The sequence below is a fragment of the Myxocyprinus asiaticus genome, chromosome 21, assembly GCF_019703515.2.
Source record: "Myxocyprinus asiaticus isolate MX2 ecotype Aquarium Trade chromosome 21, UBuf_Myxa_2, whole genome shotgun sequence".
Lineage (NCBI taxonomy): Eukaryota > Metazoa > Chordata > Actinopteri > Cypriniformes > Catostomidae > Myxocyprinus > Myxocyprinus asiaticus.
The window spans coordinates 29,254,361-29,274,676 of NC_059364.1; the positions used below are offsets into that span (position 1 = coordinate 29,254,361).

General features: G+C 37.6%; 1 protein-coding gene across 2 annotated transcripts in view; it reads right to left on the bottom strand.

Moving 5' to 3' along the window:
- The window catches only part of LOC127412240 (protein phosphatase 1B-like), a 49,475-nt gene extending 31,253 nt beyond the window's left edge, over positions 1 to 18,222 (bottom strand). The window contains exons 1-2 of one of the 2 annotated variants that reach the window (XM_051648459.1): positions 17,829 to 18,222; positions 14,630 to 14,672 (exon numbers count right to left, since the gene is read on the bottom strand). The gene's annotated coding sequence lies outside the window, so the exon portion shown is untranslated. The remainder of the gene's footprint in view (positions 1 to 14,629; positions 14,673 to 17,828) is intronic. The other variant, XM_051648458.1, reaches the window with a different exon arrangement.
- Between the last annotated feature and the right edge of the window lie 2,094 nt (positions 18,223 to 20,316).

The window sequence follows — 20,316 nt, forward strand, 5'->3', positions numbered from 1 at the left end:
TGCAGCAGGGAAGAGGGGGTTTTGGACTCGGGGCAAGAAGACCCATATGGCACAAGGCAACAGCCACCCAGAGAAGAAAGCTGGTAGTACCTGAGGTCCGGAAGCAGGAGGCGGCAGAGAGATGCATAAAGGCAAATTCACAGTCTAAACGGGGCCAATGGACTAACTGAGATAACCTGGAGCATCGTAAGCTCACCTGGAAGGATCTTTGGGAGATGGAAGGAAGTAGACTTAGTTTCATCATTAGAGCCACCTACGTCCTTCCACACCCAAGAATCTAAACTAGTGGGTTAGAGAAGATCCATCATGTCCTCTGTCAAACCCCTGCAACGCTAAGGCACATCCTCGAGGGCTGTAAAACCAGTCTTTCCTAAGGCCGTTACACCTGGAGGCACAACCAGGTCCTGAGAAAACTAGCGATTACCCTGGAGGGAAGGAGAACTACTACCAATGCCCTCTCTCCCCCCATACTTGAATTCTCAAAAACCACCAGCTTCATAAGAGCAGGACAACTTCCAGTGAAGCCAACTGCAAAAAGGGAATCGATCCTGCTAGAGGCTGCCCAGGACTGGAAAATGCAGGTTGATCTAGATCAGAAGCTCATCTTTCCACCTGAGATAATTACAACTAATCTCAGGCCGGACCTGATCTTGTGGTCAACCTCACAAAAGTCCCTGTTCATCGTGGAACTAACTGTGCCATGGGAGGCTGCAGATGGTGAAGCGTATGAACGTAAAAGGCTGAAGTACTCAGACCTAGCAGCCGAGGCAGTACAACGGGGCTGGCGAACCCAATTGTTCCCCGTAGAGATTGGTTGCAGAGGTTTTGTAGCTACATCAACAACTAGGCTGCTGAAGGGGTTGGGAGTCAGAGGGCAGGCTTTCTGACAAGCCGTCAGGTCGCTGTCAGAGGCTGCTGAGCGAAGCAGCAACTGGCTATGGTTAAAACTAAAGGATCCCAACTGGGCTGCAAAATGTCCAAGAGGGGTAAAAGCGGAGGGGGGGCGCACCTGGGATGCAGGTGTCGCTGTTAAGCCCTTTGGAGGTGTCGTGGACTTATCAATGAAACAAGGAAGGAGGGTGCCCACCTGATGACACCAGTGAAGTCAGTACCCCTACCCCCCACCCAAGATATAAAGAAAGTGTTGATTATTCTAAGGGATTGTACTATCAAATCCTATAAGCTCAACTCAACAGTACTGATGTTTATTTAGCTATTTATTGTATTTTATTTATTCTTTTTTTAAATGGTCAGCAATTGACTTATACTAAACATACAGTACTGATGTTAATTGAGCTATTTATTTTATTTGAATTTATTCTTTATTTTAATGATGGGCAACTGACTTATACTAAACATACAGTACTGATGTTTATTTAGCTATTTACTGTATTTTAATTTATTCTTTATTTTAATGGTCAGCAATTGACTGATACTAAACAGTACTGATGTTTATTTAGCTATTTAATTTATTTGAATTTATTCTTTATTTTCTCAGTCTTCATTTCTAGAATTTGTTGACAATGTATAATAATAATGTCAAATGTTCTTTGATAAAAATATTTGTTTAAGAAAGTAGCCTTCTGAGTACCTTTGTATAGTCATATCGGTGCACAATCCACATAGAAGGTCTGTTTTCATTCCAGCTCAAAAATTAGCTATATCGGTCACCATATCGGTAATCTGCGAGTTTTCCCTCTCTAAAATCGGTATCGGTCTCAGAAATCCCATATCGGTTGGGCTCTAAAACAAATCTATCTCAAGCCTTTTAATTTTTTACTTTAACTATAACTAGATGTTGCTGCTTCTGTGAGAGTGCAGATGTCAGCATCTCCTTTCTTCACCACAGGTGATGGTAAAGCGGCACAAATAGAGGGATTATTATTTAAAAATCTATCAAGCATCTCGTATGCGCTGTTCCATCTGTTTGCTCTGCAAGAAGTATCACCTGGTTGAAATTTGTCTAACAAGTCGTCATCGTCAGGAGTGAGCTCTCGTGCAGACAAGCAAGAGACCGGCAATGAGCAACAGCCAAAGAAATAGAGCACAAGAGGAGTGAAAGACATTGGGAAGCAGCAGACAAAAAAATCATTGGAAAATAAAAACATCACCCACATCTCCCGAACCGCTGTCTCATTATTTTCAGTTGTTTTCTTGCGTTCTGTGCTAATCAAGGCAATATAAATGGGCACAAGACCGTCTTTCATATTGTTTGTTGACATGTAATCACAATTAAAACTCTCCTGTTGCTATGTGCTTGAGTATGTGAATGAATTTCGGGATCGTAGTTTCATTAGGAGATGAATGGTGTGTGGTTGATACATCCAGTCTGAGATCAGTTTTGTAGTGTGCGCTTGGCTTTAGTATATCTTTGCCATCTGATGAAAGGTACATATGTCCAAAAAAAACAATTTTTCAAGAGCATGGAAAAATTCTCTCTCATAAACAATCTTACAAAATGAATAAAAGAAATAACATAATTATTCACCTTTAGCACCATAAATAGAATTCTATCATTGCACATCTGTTAGTGAACTGTTGGATCTATTAATTGGACTTACATGGATTTTTGTTAGTGAACGTGGACATACATACTCTGAGAGGACTAGAAGCTCAGTCTAGTTATTAGAAAGCCGAGATCCTCCCCATTCCGATGATGTATAACATTTTATCATCAATAGTAGATAACATATTTCCTATGATTTTTGGCATGCTTTTCCTACTGGACCACATATATTGTTCTGGACATCTAAGACAATGCTAGCATGCTAACCTTGGCCATAGTACGGTTTTTTTATTATGGGTTCCAATGGCGCATGTTCAGTTACAGACTTGAGTTTAACTGTTCGTGTTCCCAGAACTCAGTTAGTAGGTTATCGATTGCTAGAGAATGTATTTTTATATATAATCTGAGCTTTCACTTTTTTAAATCAAAATCAGTTTTATGACTAGGGTTGAGTGGACAGTTCGGTTTCAAGACACGTTTTCCTGGTTCAACAGAATTAATTTTCACTCGTGGTTTCGTGAAGATGGAAATCTGACAACTGTATATGGCTGGTAAAGACCACCTGACACTGTGTGTGCATGAATGGCTTTGGTTGTCAGGGAAACAAAGAGACGATGTAGGCAATAAGTTCGGCAGATTTCATATAGGGTCTTTAAAATCAATTAAGCAACCAATTAAGCACCACTATTGCCTCGAGTTCAAACAAAGAAAAAACATCCAGTTAAAATCAACCAGTAAAATCATTATAACATTATAACTAAGTAAAACAAAGAGTTTTGATCAAAACATAATTTAAAAATAGTCTGACAGCATGACCATGTCCCTTTAAATCCATCCAAGCTGCACAAGCCCTCGAGCTATTTTCAAGCACTGGGTTTTTCGCACAATTTATTTGTTCCTGATTTCAAGGCAACCTAAGGATTTGTAAGCTTTGGGACTAGTTGTGGGATCAGTCAATAGCAGAAAAATTGGAAATAAAAGATTAAGTTCAATTCAATAATATTTGGAAGGAGAGACATTGCCACATGTCTTTATAACATCTAAATGTTCACCATCACAATGTTTGGCAACTTGCTCCTCACAAAAATCAAAGCAGTTTAAGACATTCAGATATAACCAGATGTGGCCTGCCCTCCCACAATTAAAACATATGAGGTCTTGGGAAATTAGACAAAATTATGTAACCTGAACACTCCATCAAAACAAGAGTGAATTCTGTGGCTAAGCACCCGTATCACAGATCAAGCAGGATGCACCGATCCGATACCTGGATTGGTATCAGCCCCGATACTGACGATTTTAACCAGATTGGGCATCGGTCCGACGAGATGGATCCAAATCCGATACCACATGTTGGTAATGGTCTTTACCGGCAAGCTCAAAAAAATGACAAAATAAAAATAAAAGCACCATTTATATTTGATTAAGCATAAACATCCCTACAATAAAGTTTTTCTTAACCTCTTCAACTCTGGGGCATTTTTGGGCTGCCGCCTGCAATTTTTACACTCAAATTTAAAAGCTCACCACTTATACATACTGTGGACTAATTGCTAAAAATAAAAAATACTCCAATTATTCATAAATAATATTGTACGTTTACAATCTTATGATGAACAGAATCTTTTTTGTTGTTGTCCAAGCTATGTAAGCATGTAATTCTATGAAGTACTATAAACAAATTATTTTTCCGCTATCATCTTCCATCACAAAAGGCGAATCTGAAACATAGATGGCGCTCTAATGCATTTTAGCCCTCACAGATGTGCTCATCCATAGACATTCAGTCTAATTTTCAGTTTATGCACCACACCCATTTGTTCATAAAATATCTTGGCCTCTGAGTGGACTAGAAGCTCAATCTAGGTGTCATTAGAAAGCTGAGATCCTATCCTTTCCGATGATATTTAACATTGTCATCAATAATCGATAACATATTTCCTATGATTTGTTTAGCATCTTGGGATTTCGCATGGTTAATATTCTTGACACAACATAATGATTGCCAGCCCCAGTCAGCTGTGCGCTTTATACACTGAAAAAGAGAACCCACTACACACACACACACAAACACACACACAAACACACGCACATACACACAGTGACGTCACCGCATAACACAGGTCAAACTTGCTTCATTTTAAGTGGGCCACAAGCTCATTTCTGAAACATAGGATAGCAGGGGATCACAATGTTTCACTGAAAAATCAGTTAGCACTTTCCTCGTGAATATTAATGAGCCTTCCCGTCTTCTTAACATTACGTTTTGGATAGGGATGCACCAATACCATTTTTCTCTTCTGATATCGGAACTTTTTCTCTTCCGATATCGGAAATCTCAGTATCGGCCGATACCGATCCCAAGCTGATACCAGTGTTGTTTTTTTGCATAATCAGTTTAGAATATCTTTACATTATTGTATGGAACTAATTGGGAGTTCTCTTTAATATGTAAAGAAACACAAACCTCTAACTACACATTATTTCAATATAAATATATAGCTTATTAAGAAACACTTTATTATTAACTAGTATACTGGATAATGTAGCAGCGAAATTAACAGTAATTCCAGTCTTCAAGTCTTCAGTAGAAAAGAAACCAGTGTTTTATTTTTGCCTTTTTTTTTTTCAAAAATGTTTCAACTTGCATCTGGACTTCAACCTTCTGAGGTCGACGGACGCGCCGGCGCATCCTGCTGGATTTTTGGGCATACAGATAAGTGTAAGACATCATTAGAAACCATAAAGGGTCTACTTTTATTTGTGTACACTCACAATAACAACAAAACCTTGTGCTTTTGTAAAATAAAGAAAATAAACAGGGTGCGCTTTCAGCCGTCTCGGTCTCCGCGAGCATCTTTCTGAAACACGTCACAAAAATGAATTGAAACTCCGCGAATACTTAACACACAAACATGAAACATATGTCTAAAGAAAGCTTAAAATATCTACTTTTAAATAAAACAATTCAAATTTAAAACAAATATTCTCCTGCAATATAATCTGTATGAAACGAAGCGATGTACAGTTTCTCCTGGCTCAGCTCATTATCCCTAATGAGATCCCACCCACCAGCAGAGCGCGCTATTCATACGGTAATGTGCTGAGGCGATCAATGCAAATGGTAAACACCTTAAAATGCCTTAAAAAAACATCAAGTTCATCATCCGATTCATTCTCTTTCCTGCGCGTTTGGAAGATGGCACGCTACACAGGTGAGGAAGCTCTACAGATGGTCCTGGATAGTGAGGAAGAGTTCATATTTTCCTCAGGAGAAGAGCGGGAAGAAGAGCGGGAATCCGACGAGGAACGTTTGCATTTTGAAGAGCGACTTGACCCAGCCGAGGACACAATTTCGGATGAGTCTTTACTTACATTAGTTGACATGCTATTTTATATAAACATGTACATGTTTTACTAGTTGGACTATTTCCAGACCTGCCATTCAGTATTCAGTATTCAATTGAAATGAATTGAAATTTGAAATATGTCCTAATAGGCAAGTTTTAGTTATATTTACATGTTGTTTCGGGTAATGCAGGTATTTAAATTGTATGCTGTATGATATAAATATGATATGTAATATGATATAAAAATCACATGAATGTTTAGATTATATTTTAACTAGTGTTTTTGCTGCCTCATAATCATCAATGATAATACTTGCAAATATCTGTTCGGGTGTAAATGTGTAAAATGTGCTGTAAATATGCCCATATTAGAAAATCAGCATATTAGAATGATTTCTGAAGGATCATGTGACACTGAAGACTGCAGTAATGATGCTGAAAATTCAGCTTTGATCATAGGAATACATTGCATTTTACAATATATTCAAATAGAAAACAGTTATTTTAAATTGTAAAAATATTTCACAATATCAGTTTTTGCTGTATTTTGGATCAAATAAATGCGGCCTTGGTGAGCAGAAGAGACTTCTTTTAAAAACATTAAAAAATCTTATAGATCTAAAACTTTTAAATGGTAGTGTAGGTCTAAAGCAAAGTCTTTATGTAAAGAAAATGTATAGTCAGATTACTTCTTTTAAATGAAACTTGATTTTGTGAATAAGCTACAAACATTCAGTCTTTGTCTCCTCAGGTGTGAATCACATCAATATTCATGATCATCCATGCCTCCTCGCATATGGCCTTTCTAACACTAAAAGTGTCTTACAAAAGTTCAATGACTATATTGTTTTGTATGAATGAGTGATCAGGATGGTTTCACATCATTTTTGTAACAAAAACTCTAGGCTACAAGATCCAGTCCTGAAATGTCTTGTGAACAAATGTTTAGTATGTGTTATATGGCCTTATTTCAGTGACTTAAAATTTTAGTTTTTTCAAAAACCAGGCATAAACGTTATTTTCTCAAAAATACAAACATGTACATACATGTTGCTCACATATTATTGTAGCCCAGTTTGTGCTGAATACAGTGTTATCAGACTTTAGCCATTAATATGTTTTTAAGCAACTGAAAAAAGCACAAATGTCAAGGCATGTCAAAACTTCTCCAGGGCCCAAAACACCCTCAGACCCCAGAGGGTTAAAGGATTCAGATCTCTTTTTTGTTCAATTTAATTGTAAGACATCAGTCCACTTTTCATTCACACAGTTATTTTTTTGGAACCCATTCAACTTAAATATTGTTATAAATTGTAAACAAATACTAATAATGACAATAATAATAAATTGTTATTTATATTATTATTATTATTATTGACTTATAATTTGAAATAAAACAGTAATATATTTAAATCGTGCACTTTTTAAACCCTCACGCTTTTATTTTGACATTCTAAACTCTCCAGGAAGTCCTGTATGTGTCTGTTTATAGGCAAGTTCACAGTAGTTTAATTCGCTTCTTATTCAAATTCTGGTAAAATGCTCCTCCGGTGCCGTTCTAATTGCATATTTTAATGAACCGAACTACTGAGCATCTACATCTGCTGTTCTTGAGTAGTGCTCAAATATTGTGCACCGCTGTGAAGGCTAAAAATAGCCACGAGTGCATCACCAGCCTGTGCGTGAATTTGTGACAACACTATTGCACATACTATATATTTATTGAACACAGCCTTTTGTGGTTCACAGAGCTATCGCACGTCTTCTAGTCATATGATCTGCTTTAATGGTGTTTTTATGGTTCTTTTATGTCATTTTTGGAGCTTGACAGTAACGAACATGACAACACACAGTCCTGGATTTGGATCGGGCTCGTCGGACCGATACCCGATCCGTCTAAAAGCTTCAGTGTCAGAGCCGATACCGATCCAGGTACTGGATCCCTAGTTTTGGAGCACATTTTGCTCGCTTTTAAAGCGGAATGAAACAGCGCTACATGGGTCAATTGGATAAAGCAGCACGAGCACAGAGCAGGTGCGGAAATTCGTGGACTGGACTTAACCGCACAGATTATTTTAAATGCACTTGTGAACCGAAGTGAGATGCGCGAAGGGGATTGCGAAACCCATTTGAATGCAGTACAGAATTGTCTGTTGCAAAACTCTTATGTCTCGTGATGAAACAAACAGCCCCCACATTCTAAACAACACCAACAAAGAAAACAGGAAAAACATAAATTAGAAGGCTTTTCAATTCTCTGATCACAACACTTACAAAAATGTACCATGGATTTACTGTAGTAACACTAACTGTACTGTATTAACTACGGTAGTTGTGGCAGAAAGTTTCTAAATGTATTTAGACTGCTGTTTTTTCATAACAAAAATGCCATAGTTCTTTATATAGAAACCATAGTTACTAACCATAGAAGTGAGGAGCCATGCATGGTTTTACCAGGGTTTTTCCTGCATAGAGAATTATGAGGCAGACGCCTCCGTCAAATTTCGTGCCGCCTCCGACTATCGACGAAACTCAATCAGGCAGTCACGTGCACAGATAGCTCCCAAGTGGTGCTCAAGCACCCACCCTCTTTCATTAGAAAAGTGCCCTTTTTGCAAGTCTTATTTTTTTATTTATATTTTAGTTTTTATTTAAATTTGGCCCTTGGCATCAATTCTCAATTAAACGTGTGCCTGACATCTGCATTTAAGTTGTAATTCTGCGAGACCACACGAGCCCCTGCTCCTCCCCTTCTTTGACATTCTTTGTCACAGCCTCCACACAACATCGAAGTCTACCTGACCAGCCTTCATTTGTGACAGCCAGGTAAGAATAACGTTTGCCCTAAACTTCGACACTGTTTGCCACTGCTGTGAAATTAAAACGTTATAAAACAATCAGTAGAACTTAGGCAATAGCCCTCCATTAAGCTTAACAACAGACAAGCTAATCAGGTGTTGGCTCAAAATAGCATCGTGCAGGGTCGGAAATGCCACCAAAATTCAATATTTGAATTGCTCCTGCCCGAGTTGTTTTTTTATATTGATAACATAACATAGTCAATCCTCTGTGATCACCGGAGGCGCCGGCGCGATCACCTGACTTTTTCCCTGAGAACAGCAGAAAGAAATACTCTGTAATTTTTGGTCATACAGATAAGAGTAAGACATCATTTTAACTATAAAGGGTTTACTTTTATTTGTGTACACTCACAATAACAGCAAAACATTGTGGTTTTGTAAAATAAAGAAATCATACAGGATGCGCTTTCTGCCGTCTCGGTCTCCGTGAACTTCTGTCTGGAGCGCGTCACGAAAAATGAACCGAAACTCAACGTATACTTGCCTCGCAGACATGAGAAATATGTCTATAGAAAGAATAGTCTACTTTTAATGAACCAATTTAAATTAAAAACAAATATTCTCTGATTGTGTAATCCGTATGAAACCAACGAGAGGTACAGTCTTTCCCGTTTGAGCTCATTATCGTTTTTGGAAGAAGACACACTGTGAATTTACATCAGAAGAAGAGCGTGATCCGATACGGCCTTTCTAACACAAAAAGTGTCCCACAAAAGTTAATATGGTGAGCGAAAACTGGAGTCTAAAAAATCTATTGTGTGTTTCATGGCCTTATTTCAGTGACGTAAAAATTACTAACCACGCATAATCTTGATTTTCTCAAAAATGCAAACATGTACATCTCATGTTTGGAGGCTCTTCTGAGAAAGAGATGCAGTTTATTTATTCATTTAGTTAACTATTCATGCTTGACATGATGACTACAATCATGTCAACTGTATCTGGGCAAAAGTTATGGCATTTGGAAGCAAGGTAGCCTTTATCAAAAGTCCAAAATACTCTCCAAACAAGTGATCTGAGGGTTTTACTGAACCTAAGAACTACTTAGAATAAGTAACAAGTAATAAGATCCAGCACTGTTTCAGTTGCGCGCATGGTAAATCAAGACCTGTCAATCTAAGCGATCAGTCCAATCCAAGCTGTAAAACAGTGGCCAATTGGTCTTTACATATCGTCCCTTCCCACCATAACCACCCATATACCTGAGATGATCTTATTATCGGTTTAAGAGGTTAATCAAGTTTGATGTTTGTTAACTATAAATGAACACATTAGCTGTTGTATTTAATTAAATGTTGAACAGGTTAGCTTTTTTAATTAAATATGCTATAAAGTTGATAATTGTCATTTTCTTCAATCATCTAATTATTAGAACACCTAAAATATGTTGCTTGTAAGTGTTTGCTTCAGCCAGTGGAAAGCGTATGTGTGCACATGATCAGGATGGTACCACCTCTGCCTCATTTTGAGCCAGGAAAAACCCTGTTTTACTTATGGTTACCATGAACTATTACAAATATCATTGTTAAAACTATGGATATTATAGAAGGACTGTGGTAAATTTTCATAATTATGGACCAAGCTATCAGTTTTCAAACTGTATAAAATCTGTTCTCTTGTAATGCTCTCTGATTGTAGGAAAATGTCAGTTGTTTTGTTTGCCATCAGAAATGTGTTATGCAGGCATCTCACAAGAGATGACTGTAGTTTAATCAGTAGGAGCCTTATGAAAGGAATCAGTAAAGAAGAACTTATTCACACTGTTAGTATATTTCAATTTAGCCATGTAAGTTTATATTAGCCATTTAGTTTGTGTGTCATTCAGTTGAACTCCGAGTCCGAGCGTCACTGAGCCGTACCGCAGAGGTAGAGGTCGACCGATATATCGGTTTTGCTGATTAATCGGCACCGATAACAGATTTCTGGAACTATTGATTATCAACAAAAATCCACACTGATAGTTTTTCCCCATTGCGTCCGGTGCTGAAGCAGCTGGGAAGGGTCCACTGTTGTTATACAGTATGAGAAAGAGGCGAAATAAAAACTATCACTTCACTGATGCCTTGCAGTGTTGCTCTGACATGAGAGACTACACTCTGCATGGAGCGGAACACCTCAGATGTGGATTTAAAACATCAACAACAAAAAGGTATGTATACAGTACACTACAGTACACGTTGTCATATCATTATAAAGTAATTAATTTGTTGACTATATGCTGCATTAGTAGAGAACAGCAGTATGTTTTCCAACAAGGCTGAGAGGATGCTAACATTAAAGCAAACCTCAAGCGGTTAGAACAATGTGACAAAAATACATGCAAGTTCTACCCAAATATTTAAATGTCATGATTTTTACCATCTATTTGCATTAGTTTATATCCAGCTGGTCACGTTTATGCATTCGTTAGCCAGCTAAGTTGCATATTTAAAGCTAGTGACTGTGAGAAAGCAAATGAATATCTTCATGCAGCTGAGAGAAACGTTTAAACAAATCAGAAACGCATCTGATTTGATTTAAAAAAATGTATCCTCACTGCAATACGATGACTTCAGATCGATCACATTCTTGTGCTAAAAAAGCCTAGACACAGTGCAACAAATACAGTTTAACAGAAAGCAGGTGTCTCAATATGCTTTTAAAGTTCTAATTTAATTAGACACATCATCTAAAAAATGCCGCTCCTGCATAAGACGCTGAATAAACAAAAACAAAGGGAAACAAAGACGTTCGTCTAGCACGAGTTTACATAGAAAAACAAATGGATTGTTTTAAAAGCATTCGGTGTGAACAGCCCCTTACAGTTGGTGGAGACCTTTGGCCGTTGCATCTTGCTCTCTTATAAGCGTTTCTCAGATTAAGCAATGAGTTGTTTAAATGCTTTTTCAGGAAATATGTTCACTTGGAAATGTCTCTCTCGAGATCCTCGCATTCGGTTCCACTCTGTTGTGTTCCATCTGTTTGAACAGCCCCTGGCCTGGGTTCAAAGTCTGAGCCGCTTCACCACCGAGTTCAGCTGAATACCACTGCTACCTGTGAATATTGCTACTTTACATCATACAACTGTACTGAATAAAAAAACAATTTGGTATTTCGCTGTTTTTATGAAGCTTGAGTCTGGAGTAGTAGGAATCAGTGCAAGTGTAACACCATGTGAACTGTCTAAGCATTTTCCCCCATCATTTTACTTTTGACTTAACATTTGAGGATATGGACCGACTAAAACTTTTTATTTCATGCACATTAGTTGAAAATTAAATGCTGTTTTTTTAACAGCCAGGATAGGAATGTTCTATGCAATAATATAACAGTGTTGAACGGTTTATGTATTTATTTCGCCCTCTTGTGGACTAAGGAATCAATGTCAATTTAAAAATCAGCTGACTTTAAAATTTGAATATTCATTCATATATATTAATATTTATATATTTATTTCATTTAAAAAAGTACAATACATTTTCATGGTCAGTCAGTACTGTTTATTTTTGTAATAAAGTTCAGCACTATTTTACTTTGTGTTATTTTTTCCTTCAGTATCAATTTTAAAAACTATTGGTTGATTAATCGACTATCGGCTGGTACCGCCCAACTTAGTTATCGTATCGGTAAAATTCACTATCGGTTGACCTCTACGCAGAGGTCTACCAGCTCCTGTCCTGCACTGCAATGCTCTGATGCACGCGCTGTCAGCAGAGGCTCACACCAAACTCCCGCGGAAATATAAACGAACATGTATAAACTTTGATAGTGAATGTGGAGCACAATAACAAATGTTCCTGTTTCATACACGCTGTGTTAATGACACACAGTGACAAAGAGGAGACGCAAGCTTGCTCAATTTCTGTGGAGTGATTAAATGAGGAAACTAAATCTCAAAGGTTTTGCTTCATGACAAATAAGGGCTTGTGAGTCGTGGGTTTAATCAGAGCATTAAAATAACGTGTGAAAGAAGCAATTAGTTAAGAAATATTTTAATATTGCATAATATAATAATTTAATATAAATATAATAAAATAAATCTAAAAATTATATTGTATTTTTAATTAAAAAAATGTATAAATTATAATACGAGTTAAAAAAAAAGAGTGTAAATTTAAAACTGACCAAAACTAAAGCTGACCAATAAGAGAGACGTATTTTAAGTAGGGATGTCCCGATAACATTTTTGTTTTAGAACGAGCACCAGTACCGATACGTTTTTTTAGTACTCGCCGATACCGGTTTTTTTGTTGTTGATTTTTTTACTCGATATCAGCAGTTTATTTCAATTTTATCATCAAAATTTTGTTTAAAAGAAATTAAAACTTTAATCAAATTAAAGTATAACAACTAATTTTCAACATGAAATTGTATTATTTTTATCAAATGAAGTGATTTTATACAGAACCTCACAGCACAATCCTAAATACAACATAGGAGTTATATTTTGTCAAATAAAGTGCTGCATAATAGGGCATCACAGATGTAAGATATTGCTTAAATATAATACAGTTACTATTGATTTATTATTAGTAGTAGTAGTAGTATAACAGTGAATATTACATAAATATACAGTAGTGATTTATTTCTGTCATACGTTTTTTTATATAAATTGATCTTTTATTTTGGCAGAGCTTTTATTTTGAAGTGTTTCTGTGTTGTTAGACCAAGGAGCTCTGACGAAACCACGGCAGATTCACAATTCGGAAAAGCTGTTCACTACATGAATCACAGTAGTTATTAAACAGCAGATGGCTGCTATTTAAATAAATAAATAGTAGTCTGTATATGACTCGTGCTAAAAAGTGAATTAGCGCTTTGCCTGCTGTCATCTGCTACAAACAGAGCATGCAATGCTCATAATTGTGTTTTCTGTGTATAAGTCAAGGATCTCTAAAGGTATGAGCAATTTGTGTCTCTATGCCTGCACAACACCAGCTCCACGCATTCACAAGCACTCACATTTAAAACGCTGCATGTGCAAATATATATTTATCTCATTAAATCGCAGCTTTTGTTGTTAAATAATCTCACTAGGACATGACGTGACTTTAATATGTGTGCTGCATGTCTACATAATGACATTCGTATGTCAGATGGTATCGGAGCATTTTTACGAGTACATGAGCGCGGTATCGGACCCGATTCCGATACCAGTATCGGTGCATCTCTAATTTTAAGTATTCATAAATATTTTGACATTTTTCCTTTCATAAGTTTTTAAAGCCTTAAAAGGAAATCATAGTTTATCCCAATTTTATTTCATTTATATATTTGAAGTTAAATATGTAAAAATTACTTCTTAAGGTGTATGAAGCACACATGCAGAAAAATAGCACACCTAAAAAAATATGACAATTTATATGAAAATTAATCGTGAAAGCCCTTAACAAGACAATTAATCATCACAGCCCTACAACAGACAATTAATTGTCATAATCGCAATTATTGGTTTGACAATTAACCATCAGCCAAATTTCATAATCGTGACAGTCCTAGTGCTACATTTTCAATGGGCCCTTTGAGGGCACAAATAAACCCTGATGTGGCCTAGGCTGAAACGGAGTTTGACACCCCTGTTTTAACTATTCCTCGACCAATATGCGTTAATAGGGGTCCGACATTGTGGGCTTGTGGACGCGCGCACAACAACATCGCTGCTGAAAAAAATCCTAGGGGAAACGCTGAACTATGATATGATTATTAACATAAAAATTCGAATAATGTTAATATAAGTTAATTAAGTTTACTAGTAATATTTTTTTTTTTTTTTTTTTTTACAAAATTCATGGGCAAACATGCTCTTCTGCCAATAGAAATACTGCTTAAGAAAGGGTATTCACATTTAAGTCCTCTTAAAAGAACCAGACCAAAAATTAAAAAATACATTGAAACATCACCTTTACATTGCATTATATCTCTTTACGGCGTACCTGTTTTTGTCCACTTTGTGATAGGGTCTCAGACCACTTTTCTCTATTGTTTGGAAACAAAGAAAATGTGCTATTAGTTAATCTAGAGCAATGTAAATTTAACATGCTCAGCCCATTAGCCTCATGCATGCTTTGAGTATGTGTGCAGAGAACAGAGCTTTGCTATTTAATTAACTTGCAGCTCTTGTGGCTTTATAATCGCACTACCATATATTGAGATTTAAATTTTAAATCGATTAATCATTCAACCCTAATTTTATGTTAGAATGTTTTATTTCCATGCTGATGATGCAATTTGCGTCACAAACTGTACACTGATCAGCAAAGCGGACAACTGAAGTATACTTTTGACTTTAAAGACTGCTGATTCCTCCACAAACAACATTTCTAGCATTCACCATGATACCCGTGTTGTTGCTCTCCTTCTCTGCTTTGTGTTTTGTTCGAATTACCCGAGCACAAAAAAGAAGCAGTTCGGGAAGAATTAAAGGCCATGCTGGATATGGGGGTAATAGAGGAATCCCACATTGACTGGGCCAGCACGGTGGTTTTGGTTCTAAAAGCGACGGCTCAGCCCGGTTCTGTGTGGATTATAGAAGTCAATGCAGTGTACACATTGCGCAGTACCTGTTTTTTTGGAGCATAAGCACAACGGCGAGGACAACTGTGGTCCGATTAACGTGATACATGTTGGACGAAGCCGAGCTACAATCGGTCTGTTAGTTCAATTTCGCAAAAACCGGACTGGTACGATTACAGTTGGACTAAACCGTTTACATGACATTTTAAAAAGACAAATTATTGCTTTAGTCAACTGAAATCGAACTTCTAAAGTGCATTTAAATGCACTCAGTGAGGTATTGCCTAGATTTTCTTAAAAAAAGATTAAGGAAAAAACAACACTGGTATCAGATCAGCCGATACAGAGAGTTCAGGTATCGGAATCAGGAATCTGTTCATCTCTAAGCTGGTGCTATGACCGTGCATTGTAGGAGCAGAATGATAGAGATGTTTCTGTTTGATTACACCGTGTTACAATTTATTTTGTTTTTTATGGTTTTTTTTGGTTCCTGGGTAGTAAGTGTTATTTCCTAACTGCTTATGCCTCAGAAGTATAGAAAATGGCTATTATTCCACACAAACTTTGCTTTTGTGTCCAGGACAGTGATATTTTGAAATTTACCTATTTTCCAGAACGATTCAGTGCTGAGTAAATTTGGAATAACTTCTAGAACTTTCTAGAATTTTCCAGTAATATAAACAGTAGTATAAATACAGGGGCCTTAAGCCCACCAGTTCAGTTTAGTTCCAGCTGCCTATGTGGATACATTTCTGCATTTTTCTGAGATGGCATCAAGAGGCTGCAAGCATCTGGCAGACGCATTTTGCTATGTCTGCGGCCAATTTATCAAGACAAGAGCAAAAAAGTACTCCGTGGAAGCATCTGCTAAGATGTGTGAGGCCTACAATGCATATTTCGGCATGCCTGTCGAGGATCAAGACAAACCCTGGGCACCTCATTTCACCTGCGAGCACTGCAAAAAAACTCTGGAAGGTAAGATGGACAATTGTTGCTCAGAATTTTAGGTAATAAAATGTGTTAATTTTTAAAATTGCAAAAGTTTTAATTTTAAAATGTTTTACAATTTTCAATGTTATTGAAAAAATATATCATATAAAATGATAAAATGTTGCTAGAATCTCTTACACATTAGCCATGGGTGAAATAAATGTATTTTTGTAGGATGATACAGAGGGGAAAAGAGAGCCATGAAGTTCGCTATCCCAAAAATTTTGCGGGAACCCACTGACCACTCAAGCAACTGCTACTTCTGCATGGTGGACCCTTCCAAACATCAGACTGTCAAGAATGCACCTGCTATCACATATCCGGACCTTCCTTCATCCATCGCCACACTGCCATGAGCTCCCTGTGCCCACTCCTCCGGAAAAAGAGCAGCCGTCTTTAGAAGAGAGCAGCAAGTCAGAAAGCGAGGAAGACGTTGTAGATCCAGATGACAATTTCAGAGATGGAGCTGAGGACAGAAACCCATACTACCCCAACCAAAAAGACCTCAACAACTTGATTAGAGATCTTGGTCTCACCAAGTCCAATGCCGAGCTTTTGACGTCTAGGCTCAAGCAGTGGAACTTGTTGGATGAAAGTGTGCAAGTTGCAGATCAGAGGAAGCATCACCAACCTTTTTCCAGCTTCTTCGCCCGTCAATATGGGCTCTGCTTCTGCCACAATGTGACCAGCCTGTTCGAGGCAATCGGAATCGCCTGTAACCAGAATGAGTGGCGCTTCTTCATTGACAGCTCATCCAGGAGCCTCAAAGCCGTGCTGCTCTATAATGGTAACAAGTACCCATCTCTTCCCCTGGCTTACTTGGTGCACCTCAAAGAAGATTACAACAGCATCAAGACCTTGCTGGACGCCTTGAAGTATAATGAGTACATTTGGGGGTTGATTCGTGAAAGTGATTTACAGTATAATCGTAAATCTCGAAAAACTACTCACTTCTAAATCTTTTGTAGTCATTTTTGTATTACTTTAGTATAAATACATGTTAGTTTGGATTCATATGTTGTTTTTTTCGGACTTTCTGTGAACGAAAATACACAAATTTACCAGTTTTCTCATTGGAAATAGGTACATTTCAAAATATCACTGTTCTGGTCACAAAAGCAAAGTTTGTGGGGAATAATAGCTATTTTCTATACTTTTGAGGCATAAGCAATTAGGAAATAACACTTACTACCCAGGAAAAAATTGTGTTACATTTGACTTATTCACCTAACATGGACCGTTTCATCCACTGGTTGCGAGTTGAATGACGTGTAAGCTAAGGTGTAGATTTTACAATGATAAAAATAACAAATATTGCTCAAGTGCAATTAAACGACAGGACTGTTTTGTCTTGGTTAGAGTGTTTACTGTGGTAATGATTGGCTCTGTCTCAAAACCTAGCGAGATACCTTGCTAGTATTTTGGCCATAATTTGCATGATTGAATGTTCCAATAGAAGGCTTATGATGCCCAAAAATGCTATCTAGTTAGGCAGCTCACTAAGTTTTAAGACAGCCAGCAGCAGGCTGACTGGCCCTCAGTGCAGTGGAAAACAAAACACGTCCAGCCCGGCAAATAACGCTAACTTGCTAGTTAGTTAGTCTGATAAATAAATGTGGTGTCACTTACGTTTCTCAGGTTGAAATTTGTCCTCCAGAAGACGCCACGTTCCAGGCGACTGTTGTATTTGGCTTTCTTATCCAGAAGCCACTCACTGAACATCTAAATATTTTGACCGTGGATGATATTAGCTCGTTTCGAAGGTAACCCCAGCTATCTGGCTAGCTAATGCCGTTTAATTCACACGGTCACTTCTGCCCTCAATGGCTCTCGGTTGGGTTTGCGAGCTTGAGCGAACATTTCTGACATCCCGTTTCACTTCGGCTCAATGAAAAGATAAGTGAGATCCGATTGTTGGGTAAAAAGGCCGAATCTGAGGAGAATTTCGAGCCGTGTTTGCGTTTCTAGCTACATATTAGAGACAGGTGACGTGCACAACTCATTGCCATTGACGGCCGCGCGCTAGGCTTCTCTGTGATGGGAGGGGCCAGTGCTGGTCCCTTTTTATTTTATTTGGTACATTTCATATATATATATATATATATATATATATATATATATATATATATATATATATATATATATATAAATAAAAGCATACTTATAATTTTTAGATTTGTTATTGAGTCTCATATAAATGTGTCTAAATAGTGTCTAGTCATTTATTATTCTATTAAATTCCATAAACATAAAACTATACATATGCATTGTAAATTTCGTCTACATAAATTCGGGTAATATAAACCTTGTTTTATTTTTTATTATCTAAGTTTATTTAAAATATGTTAATGAGAAATTTAAAGAAATAATTATTTTATTATATCATTAACCATGAACCATATACATTGTGTAATATGGATGTCTTTTATTTGTTTGCATAAGGTTTTTCTTCAATAAAAGAAAAGGCTGGTCACCTATCAAGGCCGAGAATGAAACAAATTTGTGTTGGATCAGACAACTTTGCATTTCAGAATGACTTTGGCTTCAAAGCTAATGTCTTGTTATTATTTGTATACCTTGCATAATGCTCTGCATGTTAGTTAATATTATCTACATGAAGGTCCAAAGTTTCATTTTTGAATTTGGATCACAAATCACAAAAGTTGCTGTCTGCAACTGGGATTGATTAGAATCAGCCTCAAGGCCGTTTCTAGAAATAAGCGGTATAAGTGGCCACTTGGGGCCCCTGAGGCCCTGCAAAGCAAGGTCAGTTTTATTTGTATTTAAAAAAAATTAAATAATTGTATGTAGTTATTTATTGTTAATTATTATAGTTATTTATTGGTAAAATATTGTTAATAAATTAGTAATTTTTTTTATTTATTTATTGTTTTTTTGTGATTTATGTAATTAATATATTTAAATTTTAAGTTAATTGTGACAAATCACTAGCTCTCTACTGAAGGAGGAAGCGGGGGCCAGATGAACAATTCAACGTAAGCCTTTTATTTTTGACACTTTTCAGTATAATACAAACTGGTAGCTTTTCAGCTCAGCATAAACGCTCACACACACACAGCTTCGTGTGTCGCTTTCTCTCCCTCCTTCAGCGGTCTGGACTCCATTTTTATCCCTCTCCAGCTCTCACTGTAACACAGAACAGCTTTTAGAGATAATTTCCCACAGGTATCAATCCTTACCTTTCTTCTTCTCCCAGCCTCACTCTCCACAGATGTTGCTCGGTCTCGCCCACATCACAACATACCCCCATTGCCCGACTTACTCCCCCCCATTTCTAGAGAGGAAATCCTGGAACTGTCTCACCTCCTTTTTATTCTTAGGTCTTGGGCATGCTGTCTTATCAATTTGGGGCCACAACTGCCCATGACCCAAGTGGAAGCCCAGATACCGTACTTCCACCCGCCCAGCTGCGCCCTTCATTGGGTTTGCCGTGAGTCCCGCCCATCTCAACGACCTCAGGACAACCCTCAGATGCCGCAGGTGCCGCTGCCAATCATTACTGAAAATAATGATGCGGCATAAGCAGCTTGCGGTCTGAGGATTCCGTCCATGAGCCACTGAAATGTAGCCTGGGCCCCGAACAAACCGAACGGTAGCATCACAATTTGGTGTAATTCGAATGGTGTGGAAAATGTCATCTTTTCATGGGACATAGGAGTTAAGGGGATCTGCCAATATCCCTACGTTAAATACAGTGTCGAATAAAAGGGAGCCGCGCCTAACCGATCAAGCAGCTCATCAATCTGAGGCGTCGGGTATGCATCAATTTAGACACCACATTGACTTCTATAATCCACAGAGAACCGGACCGAGCCATCACTTAGGAACCAAAACCTCCGGGCTGACCCAGTTACTGTGGGATTCCTCTATTACACCAAATCCAGCATGGCCTTTAATTCTACCCAAACCACTTCTTTTTTGTGCTCAGGTAATCGGTAGGGATGACTAAGTACCACTACCCCTAGGGTCATTTTGATATGGTGCTCTATGAGATTTGTACAACCGGGAAGAGGCGAGAACATGTAGAAGAATTCTCCTTGCAAACTGGAAACCTCCGTGACTTGGGATGGTGAGAGGTGGTCTCCACAAGTGACCG